Below are 25,661 nucleotides of genomic sequence, written 5' to 3'. Positions count from 1 at the left end.
CCCATTCATCTCACCTACGCATCTTTTTTTTCATCCCCCTTTTTTCCTGCCACTCACCCCACAGCCACTCTGTGCTGTGTTTGTGTCTCTTTCTGTTTTTGCTGTCACTGATGGTAGGCTGTCAATCTTGACAGATGTGTTTCCACTAAGGATGCACTAAAAGGTTATATCTGCTGTGCAGAAGAGTGATTGCAAAAGGTCAAGCGTGAATTATGAATGTGCAGGTGCTTTGAGAAGGAGCTTTAATAAAGTTGATATTATATATGTTAAGGTGTTTCTTTATACTACTTTAGCCACTTTCTAAGTGGTCACTGGCCATGGTGCAATAATAAAGGTGCATCCAAAGCTGCTTATAGCAGCACTTTGTTCAATATAATGATTCAGTGGAGAACAAACATTTAAAATGTAACTCACCTTCTTTACTGCTTCATCTTCGGCATCTTTTCTCTCCTGTGCTTAATTCCACACCCCTTGTTGTCTGCGTATGCACATTTCTCCACCTTGAAGTGAATAAAAAGAGTCAGAATGAATTTATAACATATGAAAACACTCCTGTGGTGCTCTGCTGGCTAACGTGCTGGTCCCTGTGCCATGTGCTCATGCTGTGCTGCTGCTCTCTGCTCTTTTTCTAGGTTCACTTCAGACATACAACAAATAATGTAATAAAAAATTAAATTAATGCACAAATCATTCCCCCTTTTTGTAGAACCAATAAGAAAACTCTAGTCTTCTTTGGACAGAGTGGTTGGCTTAAGACATTAAATGACTGTGTGCATAATCAACTAAGCCCCGTGTTGTTTGGCTGTAAAATCACAGCACTAACATGCTTGTTTTCAGCCTAAAACTCATCTTTTGGGGAGCTGTGTTTCAGGAAAAAGGGAGGAGATATGCAGAATTCATTTTAAGCCTATTTGTGCTTATTTAATCTAGTGCGTTAAATCCTTGAGGTGTTTTGAGGGAGGGTGAAAACAGTCTTTGTTTCAGGGTAACTACTCTCTAATATTGAAAAGCAGAGTGTGCAGATCACCTATACTCTTTTTCAGCTTCTGAAAAGTTTTAAAGAAAGGTTTATGTATGGAAAAAGAACAACAGTGAGATGTGTTTTTAGTAAATATTCCTTCCTTGTAATATCCTGTCAAACTAGAGTCACTATGCTTTTGAGAATCAACAAAGCTTTTGCAAATTAGGTTTCTAGAAAGCATCTCTTTTCTGATATTCCATGAAGGTGATGAAGAGGATGTGGCAGGTAGTTCATCGCGAGGGCATGGAACAGATGGTGGTCTGTCTGACGCTCGCCGGGTGGGACTTGGTTTGGACAGGCTGGACATACACCCACTCGCACAGACACAGGTCAGGGCGAGGGCACCAACACTCCAGGGGGCTTTAGGTCTGCTTTACATGACAAGGATGTGTGGATGCTCCAAACAGGGTGGTAATGAAAAGTTCATTAGAATTTGGTGCAGAAGTGGAATAAATCATATTCTCTTCATTGTGGTTTTTTGTTTTGGTTGATGACCAAGGGATTCACGAGCTTAAACAAATGCTAAGTAAGTGTATATAATGTCATTTTTGACTTGCCTGAATACAGAAAAGATTATTTCTACCATGCCAGACAGCTAAGTTAAACATGTAAATTAAATAACTTAGCAATATGATATTGCATGTATATAGCACATTTCATAACACAACACACAAACACACAATTAAATACAAGTCTGTGAGAATAAAAAAGGTTTTAAGTTTGTTTTCGAATAGACAGTTCTAACTGACCTCAGGTCAGCGGGCAGCTTCTTCCAACAAACTGGAGCACAACAACTGAAAGCATCCTCAGCACACTGAGATCTAATTCTAGGAGCAGCTAAAAGATGTGCACTTGATGACCTGAGAGGTCTGGTTGGTGTACACTGACCAATTCAGAGACCTACTGGCGAGGGCCAAACCACTGGGAGCTTCATGACATAAGAGAAGGATTTTAATGGTAATTCTGTTTTGAACAAAAGTAAGTTGGAGATAATAATTCTCCAACTTTTGACATGTTTAAATATTAGAAAGCAGTTCTGGTAATCTTATTTAAATGGCTATCAAAACTGAAACCATTAACCAAAACAATGCCAAGGTCCCTGACATGTAAACTACATGTTAATTACTACCTTAGGAAATTTTTTAAACCAACAACAAATATTTCCATTTCATCTCTGTTGAGTTACAAAAAGGTTTCTAGACATCCACAAGTTAATGTCATGATTGTTTACGAGTACCAACTAGGAGCATGTAATAGTTAAAGAATAACAGACCAAGAACTAACCCTTGATCAACCCCTGATTTATATTTTTATTTCTGCAGATCTAAAACTACTAATGGAAACAAAACTTCTGCCCTTCAGGTATGATAAAAACTAATCAAGAACCTGACCTATAAAACCAGCTGAGCAAGCTGTGCTTGTCAAACATTTTAGCTCCAACCATAGACTAATTCTGAGGTCTGGTGCTAAATGAGTGTTAAGAATTAGATGGAATTATCCACACGTAAAATGATCTTGAACACCAAATTCAAACCACTTTATTAAATATTTTTCCATGTAGGACATAAAAACTATATTTTAATGTCTGCTTGTTCACTATGCTCATATATGAAAAAGCAGACTAATTTATCATAACATGCTTTTATCCTCATTACATAAATGCAAACAGTGAGACATCAAAAACAGCTCTTCATAAACACCAAACAAATTAACAATTAAAGTTTAATTTTTTTGCTCTTTTTTTGTACTTATTCATATATGAGACAAAGTCTTAAACTGTTAGTATTAGTGTCAGTCCGTGATGGACACTTATTTACAGATATGCATAACAACAAATTCCAGAGACACTGTTCTAAAAATGGTTTAGCGACAGTTATTTACCAAGAGCAACGTATACGTAGACGTAATGTAGACACGTACAATGTCACTGTTCATTTTGAGATGAGCTACTACATGTATATTTAGTTTCTATAAAGATTCTATTTTAAGGTTATTGTTTTGGCATTTCTTTGCTGTTGATAGACAGTGAAGCAGCGAAGAGAGACAGGATAGTGTGGAGAGAGACAGGCAGAAGATATGCAGCAATGGCCCCTGCTCACCCTACTGAGCTAAAGTGGCACCTAATATACATGTTGATAATCCTGGTATCCTGGTAGTTTACGCTATAAATTTCATCCAGATTGATTAACGTATCTACGAGGAGTTAGGGAACAGACATAGATACGCTACAATTTTTATAGTAACACATTTATAATATGAAATGTTTATGAAGGAACTTCTCAACCACACAATGTTTTTGGTATGAATACTGTGCCACTAAAAAACATTATAGCAAAAACTTAAGTCAAAGATGAGATTTCACATCTTCTGTGCCCTCTCTTCTCTGTCAGAAAAGATGAGAATTTCAATTTCACACTCTGCTGGGGTGCATAACACACACATCACTAAAACACAGGTACACAAACAGACAGATGGGGGGAGGGTTGGCTTGTTAAAAATGGAGCAACATATGTATTCATGAATGAGTAAACAGCCAAGGGATGAACATAAATGAATACATTAGACACAAGAAAAGACCTAAAGACCATATACATGCATTGAAAAGTTACCGGCATAACCTTTGTTATATTTATTATATTATTTAACCTAAATGACGCGTTTGACTTCAACTAAACATCTCCTTTAATCTTTCTATAAGTAAACTGCAGCTCTCCATTTTACAGTATTCACTACCTGCACTGTGAATAATTCATGTATGCGGGATAAATAGTTAAATAGGCAAAACACGTCTGTCAAAAGTAAAAATGACTACGACCTTGCCTGCAAAAACAGGTGGAAGAGGGTTGCATAGATGGGGAAGAGAAGCGATAGAAAGATAGAAACAAACCCAAAAAAATGAACAAATGAGAGAAAAATCCATCTCTTGTTAAAGAAAAAACCTTCATATGTTGGAATGTGATACGGAAATAGGCCCTCTGTATTCATGAATCTCTTAAGAGCACAATCAATGGGGTAAGCAATACATAAAAGATGAGGCTGAGTTTGACCTGTGCACTGAGGGGGAGGGGAGAGTGTTCTGCAGAGCCTGGACTGGAGGAGATGGCGATTTAGACTCTGTTGGGGCATCCTTTGAAGTTTTGGCAGATGAGGATGCACTGTGGATCAGCCCGTGGCCCTGCTGCATTAACCCCCCAAGCCCCAGCTATGCCTGCACTGAGTCAGCAGCAGCGGCAGGCTCCCTGCCTGGCCAGCATTGTGCATAATCTCTACACTATAGTGTAGCACAGATCCACTACAGAAAGCCATCATTCAAACTTCAGCAGTGATTATCTCTTTGCTTTATTACATTTTCACAGCAGCATGACTTCTCACCAGTCAGCTACAGATCTGATGTTGATGCTCATTTTGGACAATGATGGAATTTGTGGAGCACGAGCTCATAACATCAACCTGAAATCATTGCGGTATTTCTTATCTGCTAGCACACAGCACACAGAAACACATAAATAAAAGCAAAGACCATTATCATGCTGAAGATCAAGATCGGCACAGATTGAAAGTCACACTTACACGCATGGAAGCACGTAAAAATACACACAAGCAAACTGCTAGTGCACTTGTGCCCGATTGTTTAAAGCATGTGCAGACACTAAATAGAGGTGATTCACGTCAGAAAGAGGATTAGAGGGGGTTGTGAAAAAGCTGAGAATTATTGACAGAAAAGAGGGGGATTTAGATTTAGCTTTGCCAGTCCGCAAGTGCCTCTAACTCCTCCCCTCTCCCCTCCATGTACAACCACTTACACATAAACTAGCGATGACTCAGTAAGACCGTGTCAGGTCACTTTGAACTGACATTGCTCAGGAAACTTATTCCAAGCAGTGGTTTGCTCTGACCCCATCTTTTCTATCAGCGCTTACCCTAACGCTACAAACCCAGTCATGTATGCACATACAGTAAGCATCTCTCAAAGTCCAGAGGGCCATGCATTACATAATGAAAGAAAGAATGATAGAGAGTCAGACGGGAACTTGTAGAATCTCATCTATCTGCAGGAAAACAAACTAATCCGATTCAAAATACAACCAAATCTCTGTGTGATTAAAATAATTCCAGATTCTGAATTAATCGAGGGGATGACTAAACTAACCAGGATGCATCTTTCAAGGTTAAAGTTTCAGTCATTTTTTCAGTGCATACAAAAATACCTCAGCTGCTCTGAAATATAGACAAGCCTGTGTTATCGCTACTGTCCAGTGAGACAGATGCAGGGTAAACATTTTGATGTGGGTTAAGCGTGAAGCATGGCTAGATGTATAGACACATGTGCATGACTGTGAATGTGTGTTTTTACAAGGGCACTGAGATGTGTACAGTATTTGCAATTGAAATGCTGGGCGTGATTGTGAGGCAAGGCGGGAGGCTTGACGGCACCCCACCTGGCTCGTTGGACTTCCAAAGGGCACACTTAATGAATTCACAGTGCTGTAATGTGAGAACCGCACACTGATGACAGGTACTCATTTATTAAAAAGCAGGTGTTTGTGCGTGTGTGTTTGTGCGTACATCAGTATGTGTGAAGATGCATGGAATACAGGACGGAGAATCAAGACGATGTTTGAATCCTTACTGTAGAAGCTTTTGTTGTGTGCCGTCTGAGATAACAAGCTTATTTACCATGAATGATACAAGCTTATTTACAAGTGACAGAAGTTTTATTTTACAGCTGGAGCTTATTTGTGTCATATTGCACGCAACTTCTAAATCTCTTTTTTAAAATTACTTCTTTATATACTTATCTGTAACACCAATATTTCAACTGATTCCAGTTTTGTGGGATGTCACCATATTTATGCAACTAGTTTTAAATGTAGTACCTCTCTTAAAGCTATCCAGAGAGAAGAGTAGAGTTGAAAAATTAGATTTAAGATTGCTTCCTTATCCAACTGTTGATTCTTGATAGATCCAAGCACGAATGTATCTTTGACTACACAGGGGAAAGCATGCTGTAGGTATAAAATTAGATGTGCTATCTTTTGTTGTTATCATCTGTCTATATCGGTTATTATCTTTGACATCTTTGTGAGTTTATGTCAAAACATATTATGGGATAAATCCTAAAACATCCAAAACAGCATCCAAAGCAGGAAGAGTTTCCAAAACGATCCACTATAAACTGCAGTTGAAATGTAGTGGAAGCATAAAGAGAACATATGGTGCATTATCCCTGACTGTGTAAGTGCAATGAGTCTTAAAGTAAAGTGAACACCACTGTGATAGAGAAAAGCATAAAGCACCAATCACTCTATACAGTTCTCCACCTTACAGTCTGACTGAGTAGATGGTGATTGGTAGCATAACAGCCCGGCGGACTATTTCTTTCTCTTTGCCTTTAGGTAAGTGTTACTATTTCCACTGTTAAACAATTTCATACAGTTAATGTGGCACACAACACGTACAGTCATGTGAAACATTAAGTACAGAGCTGTGACAAGTTTATTCTTGTCACAGCTCTCTTAAGGTCTCACCACAGCAGGGTGGATTGAGGTTCTACTGGATTGCAGTCTGGACTTTGACTGGGCCATTGCAATACCTTGATTCTTTTCTTTACGAGCCATTTTGTTAAAGTTTTGATACTGTGCTTGGGTTCATCGTCCCCAAGTTTTTGCTGTCAGATAGAAGCCCTCACATTTGGCCCAGGAATACTTTGAGTTCATGGTTGACAGCTCCTGTGGCTATAAAAGAAGTCCAAATCATCACAGCTCCACCACCATGCTTGATAGCTGGTATGAAGTATTTGTACTGATATGCTTTGTTTGGTTTTCTCCGACTATAGAATACGGACAGACGTTCAGAAGTCTCGTTCAGATGCCACTTTTTAAACAAGAACGTGCTAACCTGCCATGTTCTTTTCAGAGAGACTTTCTACAGGGAAGCCTTCCAAACAAGCCCTACTTTTTAAGTCTTTTTCTAATTGTACTGTCACAAACTTTGATATTTAACATGCTGATTGAGGCCTGTAGAGTCCAAGGTGTACCTCTTGGGTCAGACATCAGACACAAGGAAGGAATTTTTAAAAATCTCCATATGAGCTCTGATCAGCTTGATCTTTCAGTCTCTGACAGAATTAAGAAATTTGAAAAGCCCATTTTTTCCCCAAATTGTCAAAGACTGAGCGTTCAGTTCTCCTGTGTGAGATATGCACACCTGTAGTGATGCCCTTTAATCAAATCAAATTATTGCCCATGAGTCAGGGACGCATTCTGAATGCTAGTACATACACTTCCTTACACCTTATGCGTCCTTACATATGTTATATAAATGCTTAATCTGTGATGCTTTAATAAAATTCCGAAAGGTCAAGTGCAGGTCTATAAAATGTTGCACATTTCCAATAAATTCAGCATTAATTCAACAGACAAAAAGAAAAATTATAAATAAACTGGACTCGCCTCCAAGGCCTTAGCTTTGAGAGACAGAAGTATAGGGAGCGGGAAAAGCTGTTTTGTCATAGCTCTCCACTCGTCTCTGCCTCTCCATTCATAACCGTTTCTCTTATCTTCTTTCTGTCGCTCGTTTTCCAAGCTTATTGCCCCCACAACCTTATTCGCAATCTTTTCTTCCCTACTTTCTTCCACTCTTTTGTTCGCTCTCATGCATAATCTGTGTTCTTTCCGGTCCTCACTTTACTTTCCCTGGAGACAATTTTGTCTGTCTTTCCCAAGCTTCTTCTTTTTTCACTCTATCACTTGCCAGTGCTCAGTCAGAATAACAACAGCGATCTATCAGAACATTTTTTTTTTGTAACCAGAGGACAATTTTCTGGACCTGGCAGAGCATCAGCCTATTGCTAACTCTAACAAGACACTGTAATAATAATAATAACAACAACACAACAAAATCTGATTATTACATTTGTGCTGCAGCAACGGAAGCTGCAATAGTGGCTCAGCAAAAGTCCAGGCCAGTGAGTTCATGCAAATTCCCGAGGTTACCATGGGCTGTGAATGACTGACATGAGCGGAGGGGAAGGGTGCATGCAAATAGTGGTTCGAGAGATGGGCGTGCTCAGTGATTAAGTGGAAACACAAGCCTGGGACTCCAATCAGGCCAAATCAATGTGAACAAATTCTGTACCAATTGAGAAACTGTGGTTCAATGCCCAGGACCTAATTTAATTTCTTTCAGAGTCCTTGCTGTGAAGGAATTGATTGAAAGTCCTGGACACATGCCAGTAAAGTGAAAGAACACAGCTATGTGAGGTTTTTTACTCTTCACAGACAGATCTCTTGGTATTCAGGAAATACGTTGATTTTGATGCATTTTAATGTATCTACCCCATAGCTCAAGACTCTGTAGTGCTTTGAAGAGATGATAAATGGAGCAAAATGGGAATGGTGAGGATAAGTGAGATGGGGGTGGTGGTGTGATGATACTTTTTCTTCAGCCTGATTAGCCTCTCTTTGCTAGGTTTTCTTTTATCTCTTTGTAAAAGCCTGCCCCTTTCTCATTTCTAGCCTTTTACTGCATATTAAGAAGTATGTGCACAAAGGTGCCCTCTCCTCCTCACACCACAAGAAAATACAACATTTTCTGAAGTAGACACATGCAAGAAACTCGGGGTGGATTTTTTTTTTTTCCGCCAAGAGCAAGAGACAGTAGGGGACGTGAAAAAGAGATGGTGACTATGATAGTACAATTTTCCAGAATATAAACTTCTTTGTTGTGAAAATCTCTTTAACAATTTGTGGTGGTTAAAAGTAGCTCCTGGCACTGTGAGATAAAGGGTTAGATATCACAACAAGGGCTCTGCTATGTTCAGTGTTGTACAGCTGCCAAGTACTGGTTGTAAGCAGAAACTGAATAATGTCTTCATTGTTTATTTTACCTTTGTTTTACCGGGAAGTCCAACTGAGATTGAAATATTGTTTACAAGAGATATCTGGTCAAGGTAGCAGCTGTACAATTACATAACATATTTAAATGCAGGACATGCAACCTGATATACACAAATCGACAACAAAAAGAGCAGTGGGCTATCAAAAAAAAATCCTCCTTCACCACATCCATTATGATGTCCATCATTAATGGGTGTAATTGTACCTAAGTAAAGACCTTATGGCAAATTATTCCTTGTCCAAGGTCTATAATCAGAAAATTGGTGGGTTGAAAGCAGGAGTACATTGAACTAAGGCTCTGTAAAAATGGAAGAGTTTGTATTTGAATACAATAAAATCATGAATCCTACTCAGAAAATTAAAATCAAAGTAATGGGCCTCATTTCTGCAAAGGGAAATTATTACTTAAAATGCACTATTTACACGTTACAAGTGCTCATTTGTTTTAGGAAATGACTGAACCTTTTTATTCCACCACATGCCGAAAGTGCTCTTGAGATCCCATGACTGTGGAGACCAATTTGTGTACTGTGACTCACTGTCAGGTTCAAAAAACCCATTGAGATGATCTAAGCTTTGATCTGGCTATTAGAAGATGGGTACACTGTGTTTCCTGTTCTTAGTCGACAGGAGTAGCACCCGGTGTTTCCCATCTGCTTGAAGGTTGAATGTAATGTGGGTTCAGAGATGTCCTTGTGCATGCCTTTGTTGTAAAAAGTGGTTATCTGAGTTACTAATACCGTTCTATAAGCTCAAAGCAGTCTGGTCATTGTCCTCTGACCTCTGGTATCAACAAGGTATTTTTTACCTAGAGAACTACTAGAACTAGAGCTGTTCGATATAACGATATATATCGGATGATATAAAAACGTCTATGTTTCATTTTATGCTATCGTTTGTTTCATGGTGTCGCAAAATAAACTGTTTACGGCAATATTTTTTCATCCTTTTGATGGTCACTGTAGTGGCTATATTAATTTATTCTTTCTCTCTTTCTCTTATATGTAATATAACCACACTACTGACGGACAAGCACCTGTTTTTATGTGTTGTGGTTAGCAACAACGATGGTAACACCATGTCCGCTTGTTTATGTTCCACATAAACCTTTCACAATAAAGCTCAAGATCCTGTTGAGACTTTTCAAAATAAACTGAATCACGTGAAAGAGTATGCAGAATATTTACGGATGAGAAGTAAAAAAGAGCCGCCAGGTGCTAAAAAATAAACCTTAGACTCAAACGTTAGATCAGGCTTTTCCCCGCAGCACGCCATGTAATAAATACTCACAAAGAAAACGGCGGCCGTTACAACTTATGTCTAAAAATGTATAGTTTCACGCATCGGTTAAAACACTTGACTCCAGCTACATGACGTGCAGCTGGAAACACTTCCCGCAAGTCGAGCTGCCCGAGATTCACGTAATTTACAGAAAATGTTACATTTTTGTGATTTATATCGTTATCGGACGATAGAATTCTTATATCGGGATATGAGATTTTGTTCATATCGCACAGCCCTACCAAGAACTGTTGTAGATCAGCAATTTCAGAAATACTCAAACCAGCCTGTCTGTCAGCATCAACCAGACCACATTCAAAGACACTTAAATGACATTTCTTACCTATTCTGATGCTCAGTTTGAATTCAGTAGGTCATTTTGACCATGTCTCCATGCCTATATGTAAGAAATTGCTGCTACTGCAAAGGGGAATTGATTGGCTGATTAGATATTTGTGTTAAAAAGAAATTGAACAGATGTGCCTAATGAACTAACCAGTTAGAGTATGGTTTCACAATAACCATTACCTCCATAATGTAAACTATTAAAACTCCGTATTTTACCACTAAATCGACCACAATTAACATTTTTATGTCTGACTATATTGTACATTATTCAATTTGTCTGGTCAGCGACATCAGAGGTAAACACCAGTCGCAACCCAGAAGGTGGTGCGTTCATGAGTCAAATATTCTGAGAAATGTCACTCCATTGCAGAGATGACTTGAAATGCTGTGCATCTTGAGCTAATGCTTTTGTGGCCAGAGCAGACCACAAAGAGCAAAGTGATAAGTAACTCTGGGACGTCTTTGCCAGGCTGGATTATTGACACACACGCACATACACACACATGCACACACATGCACACACACTACCAAACAACAGAAGGTGTTTGATTGTCAGAAGCTGTTTATTTAATTGTGCCAAAGTGTTCTATGATGTACTGTTTAGGTTTTTTTTCATTTGTTTTTCATGTATTGCCCAAACATAAACTGAGAGAGAACGGTTATTTGAAAAAACACTTAATCCTTTGAATTCATAAAAGTGCTTGCATAACTGCAACATCCTCTTGAGAAGTATAATTCACTGAGATTTCCTTGACTTTTTAAGGTTACGCAACTCAGCGTTTCTGCTGTTTTGAATAAACTGATTGGATGAAAGAGAGAAACAGATAGACGGTTCTCACACAGACCTACCAAGCTGAAGGAAGTAAACATCACATCACTGAGCCTGTGTAAAAGTGCAAAGCTCTATCTACACTGTAGGGCAGCAAGCATAGCATATCTTTAACCACACTGTTAAACCCTGACATGGAGTGAGCCTGGCAGAGAGAGTGAGAGCGAAAAACCCTCATGTCATCCGCAGCAAGCAAAGTGGGACTGAATGAGCATCTGGACTGCCACTTGGATGAGTTACAGCTGAGAGACAGATGTATCATACAGGTCAGAGGCCCCACAAAAGAACAAACAGATTAGATCAAAAAAGGGAAACTATTGGACACAAAACACGGTCTGTCAGGGATATAGGTCGGCATTTGAGAAAGCCAGAGTTTTATAATCTTCAGCAAAATTGAAAGACCACATGAAAAATGAGAGAGGATAATAATGTGTGTTTTTGGGTTTTTTTATACCCAAGGAATATAACATCAAGCAAGCACTGAGTAATTTTGCACTGTTATGAGACAAGGTATTAAATGCCGTAGAAAAGCTACAATTCGTTTGGCTCGAGTACTCTGTTACATGTAATCACATTTCTCTGACACAGCTTTGCTCTCGCTGGCAGGCTGAATACAGTGTAATAAAGCATAGCATGCCCTGTAGTACACACTTATTGTCTCTCGAGAATCCCATGGTTTCCTCACCACACAGACGTAACCTTTACAACCCAAACACAAAAGCATCAATAACCACGAGAACAAAACATCATCAAGACCAAACATCTTGCTTGTTTTCTTCCTCCCCTACTATAATGAAAGCATCAGGGCAGCTCAGTGATGCAGCAGTTAGCATTGTTGCCTCACAGCAACAAGGTCCTGGGTCCAAATCCAGGCTAGGATTTGTATGTTTGGGTGGAATCTCTATCTTCCTTCACCGGTACAAAGAAGAAGAAAAAGGAAAAATGCTAGTTTGGCTGTAGGTATAAATGTGAGACTGTTGTGATGGGGCTGTGATAGACTCCAGCCTCTCTGTGCCCCTGAACTGGACAAGTGGAAGGAAAATGGATGAATGGATAAATAGATCTTAAAAACACATAAAACCAAGAAGCCAACTTTAACCTTTTATGTAAGGGAGAATTTCCTCATAAGAAAAGCTACAATTTATGTCCTTTTATACTTTACCTCCTGCACACCTACTGCTCCCTCACTACTTCCATAAACTACCGCTTTCACTCTTGTCCAGCATATCTATTATGTTTCTTTAGCACGTGTCCAAAGCAACTAAATCTCAACCCTTTATCCTTGAACTGTGGAACATGAGCTGCCCCTCTGATGTACTCATTATTATTCCTGTCCTTTGTTGCCACTCCCACTCCCAATACTAATCCCAGGTCCTTTTTTTCAGCCACTTTATTTCAGCAGCACTGTGTGCAACCGATACAACATATCTGGTCTCACTACCATCATGCAAACTTGCCATTCTATGCAAATAGATGTCAATAATAACAAACTGTAAAATTATGAATTTCCTGCATTTTATGGACTCATTTTGCAATGAAAGACTAGAGACAACAGTGGCACTTTACTGCTGTACAATCTATGTGATAACACATTGTGAGTCCCATATGTAAAATAACAATATGCTCCTATTGTTTTCAGCCATCATTTTAGAATAACTACAATCATGGTGTCATTTGTGCAGCACTGCAGTTAGCTAATTGAATACAATGGACCTTTTTCATTCTGACTTGTTATAGCAGAGGAAGCCAGGTGAGACAAGGTTTGTTTACAATGTTCTCAGAAAGATAATAATAATCAACCCAAACATCAATTTAGCATAATAGTTCAATTAACAGTGATTGAATAAATAAGAGTATCACAATGTGACCAACATTCTTGCTAATAAAAAAAAAAAGCCCATCACACCATTGTCAACTAAGCAGATTAATAAAACATTAAAACCTGTTCTCTCACTGTGATAAACTGCAATAATTATGCAACACTGTTTGCATAATTTTGCACTACTCTGCACACGTCCTTGTACAGTAGCTCATTTGGCTTCAGGCACTATGTTCATACTCCCGCTCCACTTTCCTCAGTTATCTCTTAAATTTCCTGCAACTACCTTGCACATTAATATTACTGTGCCCCAGTGCACCGGTGGACTGCCACCATCCGAGCAAACTGTAATTTACTTGTTTGAATAAAACGCTATAGGTTATATTTTTCTGCTCTTCCTTATACTACCTTTTATGCTAGTTAATGTTTAGGTATGCTTAAAAGAAATAGTTCTATATTTTGAAAAATATGTTTATATTCCTTCTTGCTGCTGAATTTGATGAAAGCATTAAAACTAATCCCAGGTCTCTGTGTTAATTACCAGAGCCAGGCGCAGGTAGCTTAGCTTAGCCATTCAGAGGCATGGGAGGCGCAGCTGAACTGTTATGAGTTTATACTTTTTCTGTCTTGATTATGAGTCTTGACAATGAAGCGATTAAGAAAGCATTTTAAAAAATGAAAAGTACTGTAGTGGCCCGAGGGGAGGGGCAACTCGTGCAAAGACTGGCATTGTTCGTGTGGATGTTAGTGTGTTAAATTACAGTGTTATAACAGTTATTGTAATTATTTTGTTTGGGTACCTCAGTATTATTGTTAATTTATGATATGGGCTCCAGTGTTTTCTTGTCTGTTTGACTAAGTGTGGTGTTGAGTGTAGCTAACAATGGACCACCATGATGGAGACTGCTGTCCATATTAATGTGTGTATTAATACAAATATAAAATCATTCCTGGTATTGGCTGTGGGCGTCACAAAGAGTAAAGTACAACACTCACATCACTGCAACTGCCTTTTCTAATACCAAAGAACATAATGCCAACCAACATACCACAGGACTAGTGTAGATAAACTGTACTAACAATATTTGCTGAATTAAAATTAAAGTAAATTAATTAAATTTAATTCTTATTAATCTCTAATCTAATGTAATTCTTAATTAAAATTAAGAAAAAAGTAATACAAAGTGACCTCAAGAGGACAGACAACCAACAAGACATAACAGCACCACTCACTTTATGTTACCATAAGATATTGACTAACAGATGGATGGTAAACATGTCTAGGAGTCCTTGAGGATTTTTTTTCTTCCCCAGGTACTTGAATCACTGCTTTTGTTGTTTGTTGCCCAAGCTCAACTTTCTCTTACTAATACTAATAAACTGGATTGACAAATTTGGGGAAAAACCGTTTAGAATTTATGATCAAGTGAATTAAAAATGCTTAGCTTGTGACAATAAATCTACAAATTAACAAAAATAACAAATGACATAATTTAACTATATATTTTGCAGATTCTGGACCCAAATGCATGAAGTGGGAGACAGGAATACACTGGAAAAAAATTGGTTTTAATACTGTTAGGAGAAAGGAATACAAATAGTGTAAAACATTTGCAGCGCAGGCAATCCAAATAGCAGAAATCTTAGAAAGCATTGGGCAAGATGACACACAGATATGGGGGACAATGTGAAAAGACAAGGGAAAGCTCAGACAATTACATACATCCCAGATACCAGGAGGAGAGGTAACAGGTGGAAACACCTGGGAGGATTAACTTAAACTAATCAAGACAAGGAGACAAAGGAAGTAAAACCTAACATGAGATAAAAGAACAGTTATCTATATAAAACAGGAAGGGAGACACAACTGAATGAGTAAAAACAAAACAAAAAACAACCTGACAACTAAACAGGGAGACAAGAGAAACAAAAAGACAAATACAGAGACAAGACTAGAACTAAACAGCTAAATATTAGAGATCCATCCCAATCATAACCTAACATGTAGGACTTAGAGGAAGACATACAAACAGAGACTGCTAGAAAATATAAATGGCATACAGGAAAAATATAAACAATATAACCTATGTTACAAAAGAAAAAAGGAACAAACCCCAAGTGCAAATGATTCTCAAAACCTAAAAGAATGAACTAAAAAAAAAAAAAAAGCTTATGGTCTAAAACCTGGGGATCATGACAACAACAGGTGTAATTCTAATGTTTCACTATGGAACCTCACCAGCCTAAACATCCCTCCATCAGTCCAACCAGATAAATAACAGATAACGTCTATTTAAACATGCAGTGAACCCAAACATTAGCATTTGTGTGCAGAGAGTGAATCACAGACCTGCAGACTAACACTCAACCCTCCATCTGGCTGCCACTCGCTAGCGCTCTCTCGCTAGACAATCCCATAAGAAGCATATAAAGTCATTAAATCAGTGTGTACACACTATATTCTACCTCCCATTAACTTGTTAGCTCGTGTATAATTGTTCACAACTCTCTGCGAGTTACACAATTAATGCAGCGTGGGATCACACTTGGGCTTACTGAAAAAAAAAAAAACGACAAAAAAAAAAACACATAGCTCATCAGAAAAGATGGTTGGGCTTCTTTAAGGAAAAACATCTTTTTTTATCATGCCTACATAACTATTTTTTGCGATATGAAAAGTATACTTATATACATATATACTTATATATATGTCCAAACAGACCAAATGCAAGAATGCAAAGCAGATTCCAGTGTGTGTGAGAATGAATACAGATGTGCACCGGAACTGACTTCAAGGAATAATTATAAACACAACCATACACAGCATATGAATTTTATATTCTGCATCTATTTTGTATTCCCTATCCAACTCTATAGCTGCACACTACGTGAAGCTAGTTTCATTGTAAGGAACCATGTGTCGTCCTAGATGCTGGTGAGAGGGGCACTTCTTGATCTCTACCTCAGCTAATCTGAAGTGAAAGTAGTCAGGCTATCAGTGGGGACTTTAAGGGGATTACACATGCTGAACAAACTAAGGCTTAGCGAGAATACTACACAACCAGGTGCATAAGCTCATACATATAACATTTACAAAAAGGCAGTGCATGTCTCCATGTCTCAGTCATGTTATTGACTGATGTTATTTTTCCATAGACCCATCAGTCGGTTCTAGAAATCTGTAATTATATTAAATGCTATATAGGCCGCATAGTTAGAGATTAAATAGTCCTCAGATGAATAATTCAATAAAAATTCAAGCAATAGTTGTTCGATTAAGCCTTTTAAAGACTTCAGAACTGGACTTCTACAGGCCTTGTGTGTCTTTTTATAATATGCCAACATGAACGTGTTTGACTGCACTTAAATTTTGATGACTCAGTGTCCAACTCTTCTATGCTATCCACTCTCCTCATGCCCAGCTGTGCCAAAGAAGCTGAGAGAGGAGTCGAGATGGGTCGAGTGTAGGTTATAGTTGGCAGCAAGTGTGGCAGTTATATCATCGGACTTATAGTAAGTGCCATCACCTGAGTAGACCGTGGTCCCAGGAGCCAGCAGCATTACACTGACAAGCAGGAATGCTTCCACTGCCTGACAGTTATTTGCTGATCTAAATGTCGACTAAACTGGACACAAACCTGTCTAGTTCCCCACTATCCTGCATCGGGCTTACAGGATTCCCATCAAAGAACAACACAAAGATTCAAGTAAATGATTAAATATGCATATAAATGCTGACTAGATGTGCAAAACACACAGAATAAAGAGTATAGAATATAACCTTCAGCAGGCAGATCCGACTGCAACACACAATATGATCCTGAAAAATCATCATTAAGGACACGCAAAAAAGCCAAAACTGCAGTGCAAGATGAAATTTAAGACGGAAGCATATATTTTATCCGATGATCCCACGTAATGATTGACGCAGTAAGTCTGTATACTGTGTGCCAGAGCTTGTCTGAAATGCTTATCAAAATAAAAGCTTTAGAAAATGATTTCCCTTTGAGAAAAACCAAACCCCAAAAGATATAAAAATTAGGCTGTAAAAATTTAAAAAGTAGGCCATTATTTTACTTAAACAGCAGATTAAAGAGTCTAATAACATCAGATGTAGTGCATTTCTTCTTCTTCTTGACTAATACAGAATAGTCAGTTAATTATTTTTATTGACATTTGCTTAAGGGCAATCAGAGGATGTTGATGCATCACTACTGTGTGGTCTGGCTGTATTGGGGCTGTGCTTAAATCAATAGACACACATTGATTGTTAGCTATCCTATTACGTTAGCTGTCCAGTTGGCAGACGTTTTGCAGGTTGCTGTAAAAAGGTTAAATATGGTGAATGGTGTTCTTTTAATGTGTTAATGACATTGGCGTCCTCATTTGCCATGTAAACATTCAATTAATTTATTCCATTTTTGACTATCAAGAGAATAAAACTATCAGAATTAACGGTTGGCAAGAAACAATAGCTTAATTAGAAATCTAAATGCCTGGTGTGACTTCAACAGGATTTGTTCCAAGAATTTATTGTATGGCTTGCAACCAAACGCAATGTTTTTGTTTGAGCTTTTTTTTCCCTCCCTATCAAAGATGTTGCCCCAAATTGTGTGCCATTTGGAAACATGAGGTATTCCAAAAGCAAAGCCAACATTTAAAGGATGAACACAGGAAAAAATGTGGAATGTGTGTGTTTAGGCTTGAAGGAAATCTGCCATTTATCACAGTTGGGTGTAAGCACGATAATTGCAGCATTTACCAACAAACCTTCAAAAGCACCGAACCAGTAATGATCTCCCCTTGTTCTTATCTCGTGTTTTACACATTTTCCTCAGCTCACCTGTTCACATCAGCCAAAAATAAATGAGTAATAGCTTAATGGTTCACATGAAGCAGAACCATTTCCTTTTAATTTAAGTGACTGCATAAATTACAACATCACGAAGTGTAATGACTCACACATCGGTACATTTTGTTTTTTGCAGCCTGCGTATGAAGCAAAAACCCCCAGTGAACAAGGAAGAAAATAGTGTGTTTGGTGACACCCCTTTCCAATACACACACACACACACACACACACACACACACTTCTCTTTTCCCCATACCTCCCCTCCTACACACCAAATCATTATGACAGTGACTGCTCATCCCTCCGGCTGCCTCCTCGTCAAAGCTGGCCCAGATTCCATCAGATTATACAAATGACATCATCAAGTATGTGTGTGTTTGTGCATGTGCATAAAATGGATGTACTTTGTCAATACAGTATCTCCCACTCTGTTTTGGGGCAATTGTGTTTACCTGTACATTTCAGAGCTCTCTCTCTCTCTCTATATATATATATATATTTATTTATTTATTTTTTTAAAGACATTATGATAAAACAAACAAAGTGTCTATAGAACATGATGAACCTTTACCCTTAGCTAGGAGATTTCAGTGGACTTTCATCCCACTTAACAAAAGCTTAAGAGACATGGCTTGCGTGGCAGGAAGTACAGTACATCTGTTGTTCTGCGGGCCACTGAACTTCAACAACAATATATGATTACATGCATCTGCAGTGAAAAGACAGATGCAGAAGAGAAAAAGGCACTTTGACATGGAAAGAATAATCCCAGCAGGAAACAGAGGCATTGTGACTCAGATGACTCCAGACATAATGAAGCTTTCCCTTTCTGATGTGGCTGTTCATGCAGATTAGAAAAAAAATACAACCACCACTTGTGATTGAGGTTTGTAGAGTTAAAATAATTATAAAAAAAACATATACACCTATGACATACAATTCTGTTTTTAAAAGGTACAATTTTTTAAGTATTTTCTACTTATGGTGGCCCCATCATTCACACTACTCCATCAAATGTATGATAACTACTCCAAGTAAATACCGTGAGAAAATGGTTTGTTGGCAAAGTTGCACCAAGAAGATCTTTTCTCACTCGGTTTATTGGAGCCTGAGAAAATGCCCTGGCTTGTCACAGCTATCCAAAGCTATTGGCTAGTGATGACCCTGACTAAGCCATTTTCTGCTGCCTGTGCACTTGTCTCTCTCTCTGCCAGAACAGCCAAAGAGATTTTGGTGTCCTCACAAATGCCAGTATGTCATGCCTTTGACATGCAGGCTCTTATTGCCTATCTGCCTGGGAGTGTGGAAAGTGTTCAGTTGAAGAGAAAAAAAAATCTGTATCCTCTTCTAGACAACTTGCTAATTATGCTACAAAGCCTTGCTTGCCGTTCATAATGCATTGGACACGTCTCATTCAAAAAATGGGACAATGCTTTTAATTGATTTGCTTCATGACCTCAAATTAGAGCGTAAATAGGTGTCTGTCTGCATTTTCCACTTGATCTCCTTTTTGATGTGCCAAGTGCAAACAAAAGACAAGAAAAGAACTTTTGAAACCTTTTAAGTGTAATTCAGACAAGAGCCATCTTGCCCAGACTAGAATGTTCAATGAAATGCCTGTCTAAACGGAGTCAAGGAAGTAAGCTAGACGGAAATGAATATTCAAGTATGGTGGGGATGAAACAGCTTGGAGATGTGTCCCCAGATCCTCTCAACACTGTTAGGCAGGAAACTAGTTTGATCTATCTCATCTGTGCGATGTCAGGCAGCGCCTACTGTACCTAGAAGCTGAACATCACACAAACTCAAGCAGTCATCCTTTTGAAACAAATATGTTTCTACCAGCCAAGACACACTGGAGGCTAAAATGAACAAATATGCTTTCGTATAGAAGGTTCTGAAACCAAGCTGTTGTTTCAGATTGTGTCTAGAAACTACTAGAAACTGTGATTTTAGGATTGGTATTCTCTATTCTGATGCTTCCTTCTTTTGTGCAATGCCATGCGAGAACCATGAGCGTTTGCCAGCATTTATCTAACTACATTTCCTTAAATGTGTAAGCTTTAAAAAAAAAAAAAAGCAGATAAATATATCAGGTAATGCTCAGCTCGGTTCCTTTCGCAGGCTGCAATCTTGAGTTTGCTGAGCTTGTCACAGAAAGTTGCCCCTCAGATCTTTGCAGCATTACAATGTTCATTAATCTATAAACGTGCATTCACTTTTCAATCGGTGCGTGTGCCTGTGTGAACAGATGGCATGTAGTGATACAGATAAGAGTATTGTGATGTGCCTGGAGCATGAGACTCTGTCCGTGGTGCTGAAGTCATTCCTCCAAGCTGCACTAGCTTGCTCTCAGTCAGGGACATTCATTCATCTCTCCCTCTTCCTTTTCCACTATGTCTCTGTCTCACTCACACACAAAAATACACACACACACACACACACACACACACACACACACACACACACACACACACACACACACACACACACACACCATCACTTAGTTTCAGCCAAAAACATATTTTGATCTCCCTGCAAATCTGCTGTCCTGAATTCAATCCAAAACCACTTTTATTATGTACATCAAGATTATCTATACTAAAAGTGGCACGTCCCTGAAAAGGCTCAACGAGAATGCAGGCGTAGCTGGTGACCTGAAAAAAAAGCACCAATAACAGGACGAGAAGCCAGCTAATTCCACATCAGCCCCATCGCCCAGGCCACAGGGCCAACTGATGCCTGACCTCCAGCTGTCAGTCCATTTTGTGCTCAATTAGCAAAGAACTCTCCTCGTCACCCATGTGCACAGATCTCAGCATGTGTGACCTTTTTTTCTTCCGCGCTAATTAAATTACAAATAAATCTAGCCTCTAAATGTCTCAGTCACTAAAGAGTTGACAGGATGTGGGCGTGGATTTTCAATTAATGTTCGTTTTTCCCCCCCCTATCTGCATTTAGTGTACATCTCCTGCAATGAATTTTAACAGTCACCGTTTAGGTGCATTTTAATGGTGCCCCAGTAAAGAAAACAAAACAAAAGAGAAAAAAAACACAAGAAAGAAATGGATGTGACCAATTTGTCTTCTTCCTGTGGGTGTGAAATGACTAACAGTGAGCAAATGCATGATGCATGTGCCCCAAAATTGTCACAACTCGCTTACTGTGGTCTGTTATGTAGTTTGAGCCATTTTCGAGCCTGTTAAACACGTCGCAAAAAGAAATGGAAGAAAATGGCCTCTAGTGTATGTAGAAAAATAACCCCTAACACCCCTGAAAATGCTAGTTGCGTGAAAGGGGGCAATCTAGATGATTGGTTATAAATAGGGGTTTGTCCTTCAGTGCCTATACATGCAGCTTATTAGATTGAGAAGAAGGTGTTCCCTTCTCATCTTCTCCCTCTCACTCTCTTCCACCTCCTTCCGTGCCTGCCACCTTGGCATCGGTCGTGTTTTGGCTTTGTACCACAGATTCAGCCCCTCCCTCCTCTGCCTCCACTCGTTCTCTTTCCTTCTCTTGCAGTCAACGTGCAACATGGTGATTTACGGCAGAACCTAAAAACACCACACGCGGAGTTGCGTTTATTTTACACCCCTTCTGGCATGTTTTACAGATTTGTGTAGTAGTATCATGTGATATCGTGAAAACAAGCCTGATAATGATCAGTGTGTTTGTTGGCCTCTGTAATCTGTATAGACTTGAATTTACAAATGACTGTCCCAGTAAAGCACATAAGAATCCATGAATTAATGCAAAAAGGATTACTTCTATTTAAGATATTGTTAAGGAAGCCTTGAATCTGGATAAAAAGCATAAAGCTAAGATAATATAATCTGCAAATAGAATTTAAAAAAAAGATAGTTTGACACATCAAAACACGATTTTTAACGCAGGATGCTAAAAATAACCATCTTTTCTTGCCAATCAAACACTGACAATACTGTTCTTAGCACAACTAATTTATAATCAACTAAATTGAAAACAATATTCAAAAAGCGTTGCTGTCAAAGCTGACCCTGCTCATGAATCACACTGGAATGAAATCAAAACTGCCTGTAAGTCCAAGTCCCTGCTAGCATCAATATCATCAAGTTCAATGAAATATTTAGTTATTTTTTTCCACTTGTTTGTGTGCAAAAACAACCCCAAAGCAGTAGCGTTCACGTATTCACACAGTGACACACACATACAGTCACCATCTGTCATACTGTAACCTCCCCAAGCTCGCTCTCCCTCGCCGTCCTGCTGGGACACATGCTCACTAATCATTCCATAACTTTGTTACCACCTCATTATGGCAGTTAGTAAGCACCATTGCTAGATTTAACACTTTGTAATGAACTAGCAGTGTGGACTCATCCACTTGACAATTGTATTGATTCACTGCTCCGTGACAAACAGGACCAGTGAGACTGCGTGGTAGCAATGCTGACCTCCACCTGTCTCAAACTACTCCCATCATTATATCCATCTGCCTTGTCTTCTTCTACATCTGATAATCCTGCAGTAATGGTTACCGCTCAACATTATGTTCAGACTTCAATAGGGCATTGTTGCACACAATGAAAGGCTGTCATGTACAACAGCTTTCAGAGTTGAACTGGCTCCATTCAAAACATGCTGACTGATGTGTTTACACAAACACATCGATAGTTTCACGCCACCTGGGAAAAAAAGAAATATCAGAGCAAAGTGACTTGCCAGGGAACAAAAACAAAAGCAAGCGCCAAGATTTGAAGACCAAAATGAGGAGAGAATTTGTGCCAAATTGGCTCCATAGCAGAAATCCCTGAGAGGATACAGCATGAGAAACTGCCCAGTGCATCTATGATTATATAAGTTAAATGTGCATTGTCTTTATACCGTTTTGGGGGGACTTACTAGAAGATCTTTAAAAGGAGCCTAGAATGATTTTAGGCAAAGAACGATTCTCCTATTGCCAAAGGGTTTCTTTTGAAAGCAGACAGACAAACCTCAGTGTTTGCAGCTGCTGTGAATTTTTATTTCAGCCAACTGGGAAACATCTCATGGGAAGTGTTATTTAAAAAAAAAAATGCGAGAGAGAGCTCAGTACAGACTGAGCTACTCTTACTGGTTAGAGTGAAATGGGACGCTACTATGGGTGGAAACCAAATTAGATTAGTCAGGGACAAAGTTAAGTAAGAGGAGGGGATTGACTTAAAATCAAACTAGCCCGATGACCTCCTGGTTAAGAGAGAACCAGGTGGTCGTTGAAGCAGATAATCCCTGAACAATCCTGCCCCCGATGCTACCCATCTACTCACACACAAATGTTCAACCCCGGTGATGCACATGCAGTGCCATTTATTTGTTTAATGAGTTTTCCCTAAATGAACTCCTTTATTATGTTTGTGCAAAACAACTCCCACAAAGAGACCAGAATCATTTACAGAGGTCTTGGTCATACTGGAAGCACTCCCAATAATGTATAACAGAGGAGCAAACATGATGCATTAGCACAAGTAATAGATTTCACATCTGCATCTACCTCCAAAGAAAAGTATTTTAATTTAAGGACGGTCGTGACGTGATACACTCCTTTTAACAACTCATGAAATCATGCTCTCTTGTTTGGCTCTTCTGCACAGCACATTAGCCATCTCCTCCTTGTTCTCCCGCTCGCATTGCCTCCTCATTCATTGGCCCTTGTGCCTGATTTAGCCAGTGCCTTGGGCCTGCAGCAACTGGCAGTGGTATAGAGGGCCATGTAAATGTCACCGTCTCAGAGGCTGTGCTCTGCGGAGCGTGAAATGAAATCTGGCAGAGTTTTAGGGCCCTGCCTTTTCTCACATGGACATTCCACAGTACGTAGGTCCTATATGAAACTCCAGCACATGTTATGATTACATCTAGACCCCCACCCTGTGCCTCCTCTTCTTATCAATTATTTAAGTGTCAAATGTGCTGCAGTGTTGCAGTCAGTTTCAAGTGGGAATTAGTTCCCAACCTGATTATTGTTATTAGTTCGAGAACAGATTATTGCTGCTGTCATGTAAAAGTTAGCTTCGCTAATCCAAACTAATCCTATGAATCATGCAACCATATCAAGATTACCCCATGTTGTATTCATGTACTGTATACAAAATGGGACAAATACACTTCATGTCTACCCAGTGATGGACACTTGTAAGCCTTATTTCTAACTACTCAAATATCAATCGTGTAATTTTGAAATTACATCAGCTTACGCTCTGTTCCAATAAGAGAAGCTAGAAGAGCTGAAAAAACTGTAAGCTGCCACTGAAAGTCAATGGGTATTTCAACTTTTCACAGCAGGAAAAGCTCCCTGTAGGGTTTACTGGGAAGATTGGCACTATGCTTGAGGGCCACTCTCTCAAATAAATCCAAAACACAAAGGGCCTTTGAGGCTGCGCGGACGCATTGATGGAGGCCAATAGGCCGAAATGTTAGCATGTTTGTTGACAGGGCTGGATTAATTAGTGAAATTGAGATAAGTCTACTTTGTCCTGAAGTCCCGCATGTGCTACCTTTTTTACCCTAAGTTATTTAACGGTTGATTATATGACATGGTTTAGCACCACAAACTACTATACTGGGTGCATCCTTTTAACGCTTTAACTAACTTTCAGCCTGCACTGATGCAATTCTGGATCTAAAACAACTGTGTCAAACCTCCCTGCGCAGTCAGCCCTGCCTCTGACGATCTCATGCAGGCTTTTGTTATCAAGGATTGGATGAAAATAAGCATGTGTACTGTGCAGGATTTTAAAAAAGGGGGAGGGAAATGCATCAGAATTCCTGTACGACATTCAGGACACAAGAGCTATCCTTCTAGCTAGCGCTGTCAGCCTTTAGATGAGCTCAATAAAAACCCCATTCAAAAGTGATGAGATCAATTAAAGGCTGTCATCACAAAATATCTACCCTTTCAAATACCCATTGTTAAAATTACCCTCTATTGCTTATCGTCTCCATTCATCTCCCCGCCATGCACTTAAAGTCAGGCACTTGCGGACATTTACAAATAGGCTCCTCTATTCCATTTAGAGCTGTACCTTTTGCAGCTTATCTTGTGTAATGGGCTCTTAAATAAATCTCCTTGCTTTAAATACACAAGAGCCTTGCTCATGGAGGCTTTCCTCGACGTAAGATCACATGACAGTCTGGACCTCCCATGGAGACTGACAGGCACGTGACATGCTAATGCCCACTGCTGAGTGTTCTGCAAAAGGAGGAGGTTCTTTAAAAAGATTGAATATATAGCAAGTTAAGTGAATTCCAAATCTCACTAAAACACCATTATTAGGGAGACTGCAAAGTGCTCTGTCATTAACCAGAAACTAATAAGAGACATACACATGGGCCTTATTAAACAGTCTGCCAAGGCTGAGGAACCACACTTGCCCATGAGCTATAAACTGGATAAATAAAACTGTGATCACACTTTCTCCCTGTGTGACACTGCCCAGCATCTCACGGAGAAGTCGATGCTGGGGATATCTTCGTCATGTCCCTGATTCATCATCTTCCTCCTTCTCCTGTCACAGCTAGTGAGAGGCGGCCAGGCCGGCTGCTAGAGGGCACTGCAGAAAGCTGGGGCACGAAGGGATGCTGGCTGGTCAAGAAAAGCC

General features: G+C 39.2%; 1 protein-coding gene across 3 annotated transcripts in view; it reads right to left on the bottom strand.

Annotated features, from left to right (window-relative positions):
- Positions 1–25,661, bottom strand: part of dlgap1b (discs, large (Drosophila) homolog-associated protein 1b) — a 96,160-nt gene that overhangs the window by 63,085 nt on the left and 7,414 nt on the right. For all 3 annotated transcript variants that reach the window (XM_042218085.1, XM_005912366.3, XM_042218140.1), the window contains exon 2: positions 415–500. The gene's annotated coding sequence lies outside the window, so the exon portion shown is untranslated. The remainder of the gene's footprint in view (positions 1–414; positions 501–25,661) is intronic.

Source organism: Haplochromis burtoni, unplaced genomic scaffold, assembly GCF_018398535.1.
Source record: "Haplochromis burtoni strain Fernald_Lab_line unplaced genomic scaffold, NCSU_Asbu1 Contig_1, whole genome shotgun sequence".
Lineage (NCBI taxonomy): Eukaryota > Metazoa > Chordata > Actinopteri > Cichliformes > Cichlidae > Haplochromis > Haplochromis burtoni.
Note: the sequence above shows the minus strand (reverse complement) of the source record. Positions and strands in the feature narration are given on the sequence as shown.